Below are 12,892 nucleotides of genomic sequence, written 5' to 3'. Positions count from 1 at the left end.
CTTTTGAGCATGCTCTTAAGCATCAATTAGATAGTTAAGTTAACGACAAAAAAACATGTCATCTCCTTTTATTATACATATCAACTTCAATGAGAAAACAATTAGGATTTCATGGTTTATTAAAGCGAATGCGTATGATTTAATTAAGGATGTGACATGTTTTATTTGTTAAGTGATTAACTTATCTATGTAATGTATACTTGAGACACCATCAAAAAAAATTCAAAATATAAACTAAAACTATCTAATAAAAATATTTTATCATGTATTCAGATACTCAATTGATAACAAATTGTAGTTCGAACACATGAAAAATTTGAGGAATATCAATCTATTAAGCCTTTAGAATACTTGTAAATTTTACACCCATCATCGTTATTCGTACAGGTATGGTCATTGTGTCCAATGATGATTCCAATTTCCAGCTAGTAATTTTGTTGTGTTTCAGTCTTTGCACATTAAATTTTCCCCCAAAAAATTTACCTACATAGCTAAAAAAGAATAATAGATCAGAAAATAGTTGTTTGACTTGTTTTGGGGAATTTAAGCCCAAGGAGGAAAGCTCCTTTTTTTTGTGTTGATATAATTATTCATGAAATGCCAAACATGCATGATTATATTTGCAGACATGACATGCATGCATATGCCCTTTGCCAAAAGTATCATGAAATAATGCTAGAACTTTAGGTGCAAAATAGTTTCGAAATATACGTATTGTTCACTATAAAATGATGAAATAATTTGATGTTATTTCCACTTATGCTTTCTTTTAATCTTTATGAATTATGATGTGTGAATCAGTTTGCATGTATTTTGATTGAGATATTTGTCTGTTACTTTTTCTCAGCATAGGTATTAGCGAAATTTATCCACAAGGTTTAGACAGATTATAATACATTTAATATTTTTGTGTATGTGAAATTTAAACTAAACTCGAAACTGTATGATTCTCAATTTATTTCATTTACTGCTAAATCACACCTAAATGTGGTATTTTGTTTAACTCGTCTAACAAACCTTTCCCAACAGAAGTTTAAAATTCTTACTTGCCTGTGGTTGATATGTTGCTTGGTATACTGAACGTGCATGGATAATTTAAGATAAAAATTTGGTACTTTTTATTGTTTGTTTAGTTATCAATTTGGGGATAAGTCAGGATTAGTAATTAGAATCAAAATAAGTTATTATTTCTTTTAGAGAGTGAAATAATAGCATGGAATTAGTTACGAAGAGAAGAAATCGTAAAAATGATAATAATATCTTTGAGAGGTCTCTCAAAACCTTTTTCTACTAAATAAGATGAAGGGTATTTTTTAAATAAATACCTTCTTAAAAATTATTCAATTCATATTATTTTTAATATCAATTAATAAAAAAAATGATATCAAAATAACTAATTCTGACATAACTTTTCTTCAAATCAAATGACCCCGTGAAGTCTTGATATTGTAAAAGCTTCTCCATGAAATATTTTGAGATGTTATTACTTTTTCCTATTACTCGCTAATTCATCTTTACTTTTTCAGTATTAACTTGACACCCCTTTTAAAAAGTAAAAAATAAAATACTATCAATTTTACGATATCATTTTTTAAATATAATAAATTTAATATTTTAAAAATATATTAAAATTAAATATAGTTAATAATAAGGTTAAATGAAAATCTAAGTAATAAATTATCTATTAATTTTTTAAGTTGTACGAGTAATATTTATTTTAATTTATTGTATAAATAAAAACAAACGGGAAATAGAAAATTACTCCATTTATGACAGAAATGGTGGGTCCCAATGATTATTTGATTGTTGATTAGATATATTTAACGCGTTTTGTCATAGTCCCCTTGTGGCTGCTTTTGGTACTTAATAATTTAAAATTAGATTTTATTTATTATTTAATTTGTGTCAAATTATTTATCGTGCCTTTTAAAGATAGATATTTCATATTATTTGTCATTTTAAAAATTTAAGATATTTATTTTTTATCTTATTTTACCTTCAATAGTAATTATTTTTTAAAACTACAAATCCTTTAATTATAAAGATGAATAAAATTAATTTTAAATAGATAAAACTATATCTTAAGACATTAAGAATAAAATTGTCAAATCCTCTTTTAACAAATATTTAAAAAAAAAAAAACTACCATAGACAATTTAAAAAGGAGTAAGCAAGAAACTACGTTTTCTGACATATCATGATTAAAGAGTAAGAAATGTACTGTGGAGTATTATGAATGCATAATTTTTTAATTTATTTTTTGATTTCTCAAGAAAATGTATTTTATATATTTCCTTATTTCAGTGTGTTTGTCTTAGTTATTATTTAAACAGTTAAAAATACTTTTTTGTTATAATTTTTACGAATATATTTTTAAGTATTTGAATTATCAGTTATTGTGAGTTTTCAGTTTTTTACATGGTTTTAAAATATGTAAAAAAAAATAAAAAATTAAAAGTTCTGTACTCAAATTCACACCAAAACATTAATTTGTTTGAGCTTGATATTCTGAATCAAACCAATCAAATTAAAATAAAAAAATTAAAACGTAAATTTGTTAGCCCTTACAAGAAGTGAAGAAGTGAAAAAGTGACCGTTCTCGTAAGTACCTGATCTAAACTCTTACCAACATAAAAGGCAAAGAAACATGACGTAAGGACAATGGTAACACTATTAACACAATATTTCGATATAATATCAGCCACATTATTGACTTCTCTAAAAATATGTTGCATAGTTTGGTGGCCTTTTTATTTTAGATCATTAAGAAATTAATAATAATTTGGGAGTCATATTTAATAGACACAAAATGATAAATTTTATGAAGGCATGCAAATAGGCTAAAAGAGTGGATAAAGAGGATCTTGATTCTGATATACAATACAGATGAGATTTTAACTAAATTGAAGTTGTTTTGCAGTATCCTGAATATAAATCCTAGCACTAGTATAATTGTCTGATGTTTTTAACATGAAATATTGAAAATTTACTAAAGTGCCATAACCAAAGAGAAATTCAAATTAATTGTTTAAAAGTTTCAACAATCCAATATCAATTAATATTAATCAAGAAATTAGTATGATATACTCTTGAAATTAATTAATGAAGATGATTATTTACATGTTGAGTCACCCGCATCAGCTAGGATGGGGAACTCGGTCTCTCTATATGATTTGGTAAACCTGTCTTTGGAGTTAATTTTTAGAAAGGAGTTAGGTTTAATATTTGTTTCTTTATTATAGTATCAGAATCAGATCCATCTTAATTATTTTTTTCGATGTTGAGGCTCTATATTAAAATTATCCCACGCTCTAGATAGTAGAGATCTAGCGTCCGAGTGCTGTGTATAAAGAGTTTCACCGTGGATTAAAGAATATGTGGTCTTTACATGATTTTTGGTAATTCGATGGTTTAGGTGATGAGTGGTCTCTTTATATGTGTTAGAGTTTGTGACCCAAATTTTTTTGATTCGGACCTGAAAAGTTTGCGGTGCGACCTAAGTTTGTGATTTTTTGTGGGGTCTGTGGTGGTAGGGTAGGGATAGGGTCGATATTTTTGGGATTAGGATCTATTTGTACGCACGTATTATATAAGTGCGTTTAGTGGGCTGTTTCGGTAGTTTTAAATACACGAAATTGAGACTATTGTCTACACTTTGTATTCCTCTTCTTCATAGTGAATTTCCTCTGCCTCTGCCCGTGGTTTTTCACGCAAGAGTTTCCACGTAAAATCTGTGTGTTCTTATTGCTTTCTTTTATTTGTGGTTTGTTTATTCTGTTCGATTATAACAATATGATCTCGAACAAATTTTTTTTCATTAGGTTTTAATATTGAATTAGGCCTAAAATTCATTATTTTATTAGTGATATCATGTCTAGACCCATCTCAATTTTCATTTCACCAATATTGATACCGAGCACCTATATGCTACATTTATGTTATTCACACTCCAATTGGCACGCCTGAGCGAACAAGGGTGCTATATACTCCCTCCGTTTCATAATAAATGAATTGTTGGATTTTGACACATAAACTAAGGAAAAAACATTAAAGACATAAATTTAACACAATTTTTCATTTTTATCCAAAAAAAAAAATGACTTTGTAATATTTTTTTAAAAGTTAATTGGTTGTCAAATCATAAGGGTAAATTTAAAAAAAAAATCAATGATTCACTTATTTTGAAACACCAATAATACTCCAATAGTTCACTTATTCCGAAATGAAGGGAGTATATAGGAGTGCATCTCCATAGTCCAAATGCCTATAGGCTTTAAGAGGATGTCTCGTAATACTATGAATGTAATTAGGATAATATATATACGGTGAGACAAGATTATAATACATGATAGAAGATGAAAAGTACAGGAAATATGCACCTACGGAGAATAAAACTAGAAATTTTAATTTAAATTGACTTAAGATGTGGTTCAGTCATATCCTAGGCAAAGCTTAGGGTCGTTTGATTAGGATACAAGTTATTCCAGAATTATTAATTTCATTATAGCTTATTTTGATATTAGTTATTCCATTCTCAATAAGAGATAGATATAATATTATAATTTTGGAATAACTAATCTCGGAATGAGTTGTTCCATGAATTTTATCTCAGCCAAACATGACATAAGTTCATCTTCAAATTAATTTCGGGATTAGTTATCCCTTATCCCTCCTATCAAACAATCCCTTAAGTATAGTTTGATATGATGGATAAGGGAATAATAATTTCAGGATAAAATGTAAAAATGTTCTATCATGTATTTGGTGAAGGTATTAGTTACACCGGATATTATTTATCCCATCATTTATAGTCTAGTGATGAGATAAGTTATCTCGTATGTCTTTGGTTTGAATAATGATAATGATCCCAACCACATAAGGAGCCCCCCTTCTTTTTCTCCCTGCTTAGATCCGGTCTTTGTCTGGAGTTCTATTGTTCGGTTTGATGCACGCACATTGTTATGAATCAATTGTTCCACATTGGAAAAATAGAGAAATGCTAAGGGGATTATAAGCCAAATGGATTCTCCCACCTATTAGACTAGTTTTTTGGGTTGGGCTCTTCCGTTTGGTTTATAACATTGATGCTTTCATTGAAAGTCCCACGCGTTGGGTCGTGACTCGAAGTGGTGGCTTGGACCCAAGAAGGGTGTCAACCGTGACCAACTAAATGTAGCCGTGACCAACGAGGATCGATCCATGTGGGGGGAGCCGCGCATTGGGCCGTGACTCGTAGTGGTGGCCTAGACCCAAGAGGGGAGCCGACCGTGACCAACTGGACATAGCCGTGACCAACGAGGATCGATCCACGCGTGGAGCCACGACTCAGAGTGGTGGCCTGTACCCCAGGTGTGGTGGCCTGGACCCAAGAGGGGTGCCAGTCGTGACCAACTAGGTGTAGCCGTGACCAACGAGGATCGATCCATGTGTGGGGAGCCGTGCGTTGGGCCGTGACTCGTAGTGGTGGCCTGTGTGCCAGTAGTGGTGGCATGGACTCAAGGGGGGTGCCGGCCGTGATCAACTGAACATAGTCGTGACCAACGAAGATCGATCCATGCGTGGAGCCATGACTCGGAGTAGTGGCCTGTGCATTAGGAGTAGTGGCCTGGACCCAAGAGGGGTGCTAGCCGTGACCAACTGGGCTCAGCCGCGACCAACGAGGTCGTTGGTTCTCAAGCGGAGACGATTGTTATGAACCAATTATTCCACATTGAAAAAATAGAGAAATGCTAAATGCTAAGGAAATTATAAGCCAAATGAGTTCTCCCACCTATTAGACTAATCTTTTGGGTTAAGCTTTTCCGTTTGATTTATAACACACATTATGGACCGGGGGTATTTCCATACCGTTGCCACTCTCCGAGATTCTGGGGCCTATACCATGTCAATAATCAAGTCTTAAATCTAATTCACGCCCCAAAAGTTCATTAAAAATAAAAAATAAAAAATTACCCAGCCATATAAAAGTCCAAGATCTCAACCTTCCTCGATGTGAAATTCATTTCACATATCAATTAATTTAGTTCCCATCAAAGCTAGTTATGGTTGTACAGAGATTCTGGTGGAATAATAACGAAATTTCATTCAGTAGCCATTTGCGTGCTTGTGAGTGCATCTTTCGTCAAGGGTTAGAAAAATAGTACTTTAATAAGTAATAACCAAATTAAGGAACTTTCCTCTGAACCTAACATTCCTTCTATTTTCTTTTCAAGTATGTAATAATGTTAATTTGTTTGAACCCTATTTTTCCTCAAAGATTTTAGATGGGTCCAACCATCTGATCAGGTAGTGTTTTCTGGTTCACCATTATTATATGGTGCTTCTGTGTGTGTACTGGGCAGTATCTTTATGGGTAGCAGAGATTCACTGTCATCCTAAAAGATGAAATTCTTCAAGAACCTATCTAATTATTACTTCCTCTCTTTTATAATAAATGAATTGTTGAATTTTGGAACACAAATTAAAGAAAAAATATTAAAGACATAAATTTAACACAACTTTTCATTTTTACCCCTAAAAACGAAAAAACTGACCTTGTAATATCTTTTCAAAAGTTAATTGATTGTCAAATTATAAGGGTAAATTTGGAAAAAAATTCAATGATTCACTTATTTTGAAACACTAATAAATACCCCAACAATTCACTTATTCCGAAACGGAGGGAGTATTATATATAGTATAAGTATATAATTCTTATGCCAATTTCATAATAAATCCCTTGCATTTGCTTTCTTTTCAAGAACAATAATTAATCATTTGCAATTTGGACATTAGTGAAGGATCGATGAGTTGGCTGGAATTCCTCCGACCTTAATAAAGAATCTCGAGTTCAAATCGTGAAAAATGAGAAATTTATGATCCTAAGCAACATGAAATTAATTGTGGCTCAATAAACTTGAATACTAGATGGTTAAATAAACAACTCATCATTTGGAAGTCTAGCTAGCTCATTTAAATATGATACGTCTTTCGACCAAAATTAATCCTTCCTCCTCAAGGAAATGGAATTTTTGAAACTCAAACTTAATTAGGCTATTGAATGAATTAGTAGGGCATTAATTAAATTTCGAAGACCAAAAATGTTATCTTAGTTTACTTTTGGTACCAAAAGACTCTATAGATTGAGACACTTGGTAGGCTTCTCATTCACCTAAGCTAAAAAAGAACTTCAAAATAAATGTATTCCGTGGAAGTAGATTCATTAATTGCTTAAATAATGCTTGATTTGAAAAAGGCTTGTTAATTGGTGGCAAAAATATCTAGTCATGAGATACTGTCTCCTGACTTTGTGTTTCCCACTAGTTTATTTTATTATTAATGATAAAAACACTCATATATCCTACCTGCTACCTCACTTATTATTTGCTAATTGGTCAATTCAACTAATAATCAACACTACTATTTTACAATAATGTTTCACAAGGCCCCCTCTTTAATTTTCCAAGTAAAAGATTTTTACTATCTTTTTATCGTTTTAAAAAATATTTACAGATTAACTTTATTAAATTCGTTCTCGGTAAATCTAATTATTAGAACAGATTCGGGACGATAGAAATTTGAACTAGGCGGTTTTCATGTGTCGCGAAATAAAAATTTGATCATTTTGTGACTTGCAATTTTTAGACTACGATCTAGATATTTCTTATGAACAAATTGAAAATCGTATGAGAAAATATTAGACTAAAGTCTAAAATTCTCTCTAAGTTGTTAAATATTAGACGAAATGAACAAATATTAGACTTCGAGACACATGCTTTTCCATCTCATTCTTCTTTTTTCATTTACTCATCCATAATTTGTGCCCTTTTAAACTCAAGATTAGACAGAATGCAAAGAGACATAGATCATAACTTTTGTCACACACAAATACAAGCAATATGTCATGAACATTATTGTTGGGCAATTAAACCTTGTTAAATATCATGACACGTACGTAGTGAAGAAAAAAAAAAAAACTTGTCATTTCCATACTCAAGTTGAATTGCCTCCACCACCATTGCATTTAATAAGGACTAGTCCGTATTAGCAACAACCCCAACCAATATTTTTAAAAAAAAAAAAACCATGTACCATGCATGATGCATTATCTGTATGTCCATATTAATAAACTTGATGATTGTAAAATTAAATTTCAAAAAGAGAACAATAACAGTACACTATGAATTCTTGATTTCTAAAATATCATGGTAAAGTAATTAAATTTGAGTAATATTTTCAAAGTTTATAGAGAATAATGCAAAACTATATTTGGAGAAGAGGGGGTATTGTCCTTGAAGCTTGAAGGTATTTTTCAATCAGCACACGTGGGTTGTGGGACATAATGTTTTCACACAATAAAAAGAAGAGAATCCTTCCCTATTTTTTCTCCTTTGGTTTTTCTTTTTTCTACTACTATTTCTTTTCCTTCTTTATCTTGTCTTGTCCAACCTCTTTCTTTCTTTTCTTTTTTTCTTGCTTTTATTTAAGGTAACCAAAGTATGATTAACCGTTATATATCATGCTTCAACTTCACGAGTGAAGATCATAACCAAGATCTCGTGTAATTAACTCTCCATTCCCTTTAACAACATACTCCAATATAGTGGCAAATTCAAAATTTAAAGATTGTCGGTGCTTAAAAAATTAAAAAAACTAAAAAAATAAATTTAAAAAAAACACCTCAACAAGGTTCAAACTCGAGGCACCCCTTTCAGTGGAGAACCTTAAGATCAGCCTAAATGCCACTGCACCCAATCAACTTTTTATTTTAGTGGGTGCTTTCGTATGTTCTATACCTATTTTGGTATATTTTTTTCGTAATTATACCTATTCTGCGTCGAGTTTAATGGGTGCCGAACCAACCCAAAATTTAATGTAGGTCCGCCATTGCCTATATTATGTCACAAGTGTGATCCAAAGACAATGATATTATACGTGATTTTATTCCTAACTACTCAACATTTAGTTGAGCGTATGAGTTTTGAAATATATTTATTTTTCATGCGTATATAATTTCGAGTAAAACATAATACATTCCATCCACCACGCCCATGACTTTATTATATACTATAGCAGCAGTGGCGGATCTAGGTTCAAAAATGTGGTAGCGCTCCAATACCCGTTAAAGTTGACGCAGAATAGGTATAATTATATAAGAAATATACAAAATTTGGTATAAGATGAAAAAAAAAAAAAAGCACTCATGAAACTAAGAAGATAGTTGAGTGCTTTGATTTCCAAGCGGATCCTTAAAACTTTAGGTGTTAATATTTGTATTTGAACCTCCCGAACATCCACGACCCTTAAATCCTGGATCCGTCACTGTTAATAGAGGTAGGAGTTGCAAAGTAGCTATTGCTACATGTTCGGCTCCTAGAAATATTTTCTCAACTATTAACGTTAATTTACTCTTCTACTATAAAGAACTCAATCTTACCCGAAACAAATATATAAACAGAAAATTAGGAAAAAACAATCAAAAGAAAATGCGTATAGCAGTTAGAAGCTTAACAGTTTTGTTTTGCTTTTCCTGTCATTTGTTCCAAATTCTTCAACTATTGTCCAAGTTACAATAAAAACCTAAGTCATGAGGTACTATACTTATATACTTATTGTTAGAAAATTAATAAACTGAAAACAAATTGTTGGAGAAAAGCTTATACTGCACGTATACTGATTAGGGGTAAAACACAAACAATACTCTTGTACAGGGGTGGCTCAGGGTAAGGCGTAAAGCTTGCTTTTGGCCCCAAAAATTTTAATAATAAATTTTTTTATTTCAAATTCACTAAAAATAATAATAAAGGTTGTGAAATACGTTTAAAAATATTATATATAAAAAGAAATAATAAAGAAAGAAAAAGTTGTCTAATTTTTTATCAAAAGTATTTTAGAATTTTAAATTAAACAACTCAAATTTCATATTAATAAATAAACTTTAACAATAATATCTGAGTTAATGTATTGCAAATAAATGTCTAACATCTTATTCTGTAAAATCAATCCTTACTTTCATTAATAATCATATTAATATGTGAAGTTAAAGGTAATGTGTCTTTTAAAAATATCACACCAAAAAAACAACTAATATGTAAGAATAAAAAAAGATAATTTTAAATTATTACAATATTATTTTTGTATGTATGTGCATATATTTAAAACCTCTTGTTAAAACTTGTTTTAGGCCATTAATTTTATTGAGATATTTTTGTCTTCATAGTTCAACAAAACACTACTTTGATACTTGCATGTAGATTTTTCTAAATTATTTCGTAGTGAACGAACGTTAATTTATATGGCAAATCAGGCATCTCCTCAAGAGATACTTTATTTCACAATCGGATATGTCCGTTTATTTGAATTTTAAATTCAAATGAAATTGATTTTCTATTATAAAAATAAAATAAAGTAATTAATTGAATATTTAGTCTGGCCGTGTTCAAGCTCCATGTTCGTTCATGTCTCTAAAAGTATTTATTTTTTTTTGATTTTTCATTCGATGTCTGGAATGCGAGTAGGATCCGGAGATAACGTTCTCTACCAAATATTTTTCCATACCACACATAAATAAATAAGATCGCAGTAAAGAAAATTTTTCTGTATACAAAATTTTGTTTATTCTTAGTCAAATACATAAAATGATGAAGGACTTAATGGTCCATAAAGTTGCTCTAAGCAACCTATAATATTTCACTCCACAATTCCCTACTCATAACAAACTATTTAACACATTTATTAGTCAAATACATAAAATGGTGAAGGAATTAATGGTTCATAAAGTTGCTCAACCTATATTTATATATATATATATGGGATTTCACTCCACAATTCCCTATTCATAACAAACTATTTAACACATTGTTAAATGTATTATAGTTGTTGAACTCTTATGTTAATCAATGTTGAACAAAATTCACTGAAATTATAACATAAAATAGAGATTAACATATGCACTTCAATTAAATTTAAAGGAATAATGGTAATTAACTGGGGTTCCAAATGAAATTATTCTACAGCCATGTAATTAAGAAATTTAATATTAAGCTTTTATATTTGTTGCATGGTCTCTTTCTATTTTCCATTTTTTTCCGTAGTATCTTTCTCTATGGTACATTAGTACAGCTAGCTTTCCCCCCTAAAGTTAGCTAATTAGGTCCACTGACCCCTCTTCGCTTAGGATAATTTTTTCACTTGGCATCAACACTTTTAAGTGGTTATCAGATAGGCCCACCCAAATTATTCTTTTTAAAAAATAGAAAACAAATCCGTACTATATTTTGTGGTTTTTTTGTTGATTATGTCTATATTAAAGGCCACACAAGGAACATTATAGATTTAAATGGTCGCTTATTTAATTTTGAAATGATATAATGGAGTAACTTTTAATTGGAGCACCAAGTATGAACTTTCACTAGAACGCGTCAAGAATTTATTTGTCAGACAAAAATTACTGTTACGAATCATTCATGCTTTTCTCGTTATATTGTCGGTCAGCTTAAACTTCACGCGTAGTATCTTTCTGTCTATTTTCACAATATCTTTATAATGTGCGTAAGATTGTGAGAATAACATCAAAACTTCACCCTTAAGCAAAAATTACCACCAAAGATTTTTATTTTTTTTCAAATTATATGTATGTGGTATTTAAACTATATATCAACCAATCAAAGGGTGTAGAGACTATAGAAGAACTAAGTCATGTGTAGAGACTATAGAAGAAGTGAAGAACTAAGTCATGTGCCTAGAGTAAAAAAAAAAAGAGTTTACCACTTACCATTAATAAGTTAAATATCGTACACTTGTTTTAGTTGTATGGATACTATTGTTTACACTTCTAATACAATTTTGATAATGAAGTGATGCACTATTGCCAATCGAATTTAACAAAAAATTAGTATGTTGTCCAATTCAGTTAATTTTTCAATTATGATTTTTTTTTTTTTTTTACATACACCATTCCATTTCCTCAGGAGGATCAATAGTGTTTTCACCTATTCTTTCAGAGTGACTCAAACCTTCTAATTATGATTTTAAGAGATATTGATGTTGTCTTATCCAATTATTAATTTCAAATAAGAATATATGATGATCTAATACATTCTGATAAACGAAATTTAAACGTATTATCAATCAATAACCGAATATTATGATATAAAGTATCGTATTTTGCTCCTCTCAATTAATTACAAGTTTTTATTTATCCACCCTTAAAGGTTGGTTATCCTATTAGGACCATCAAATCAAGTGCCAAATCACTTAATATATAGAGGAATATTAGTGGATTGAAAAGAGAAAATAATACAAGTGGATATTCAGAGAAGATATGAAATGACACACACCTTTAATAACACTAATGCTAAAGTCTTTAATTTTTCAAAATCCCATAATAAAAATATATATATGGGGGGCCTTGCCAATTCACGTGAAAGGGTCCTACCCTCTTCTCCAATTGTCTCTTAGTGCAAATTGTGGTGAAGGCCCACTAATATTCATTGTGAAAATTCACTCTGCTTGAGGTCAATTATTGATAGTTAGATCCTCCTTAAATTTTTATTTATTTAGTTATTTCTAGTTCAATTTTTGGAGGAAAAAAAAAAATAGCCCGGTCACTAAGCTCCCGCTATGCGCGGAGTCTGGGGAGGAGCCCGAACACAAGAATCTATAGTGTAGCCTCATCTTACATTTCTGCAAGTGGCTATTTCCAAAGTTTGAACCCGTGACCTCTCGCAGTGGCGGAGCCACAGCCGACGAAGGGTGGTCGGATGAACACCCTTTGTCGGAAAATTTTTTCGAGTATACAAGTTAAATATAGATATTTATGGTTATGTACATGTTGTTGCACACCCTTGACAAGCTAAAGAAGCATAGTCCAATGGTCAAGAGTGTGCATTTCCGCATCAACAACCCAGGTTTG

The sequence above is a fragment of the Capsicum annuum genome, chromosome 2, assembly GCF_002878395.1.
Source record: "Capsicum annuum cultivar UCD-10X-F1 chromosome 2, UCD10Xv1.1, whole genome shotgun sequence".
NCBI classification, from domain to species: domain Eukaryota; kingdom Viridiplantae; phylum Streptophyta; class Magnoliopsida; order Solanales; family Solanaceae; genus Capsicum; species Capsicum annuum.
Note: the sequence above shows the minus strand (reverse complement) of the source record.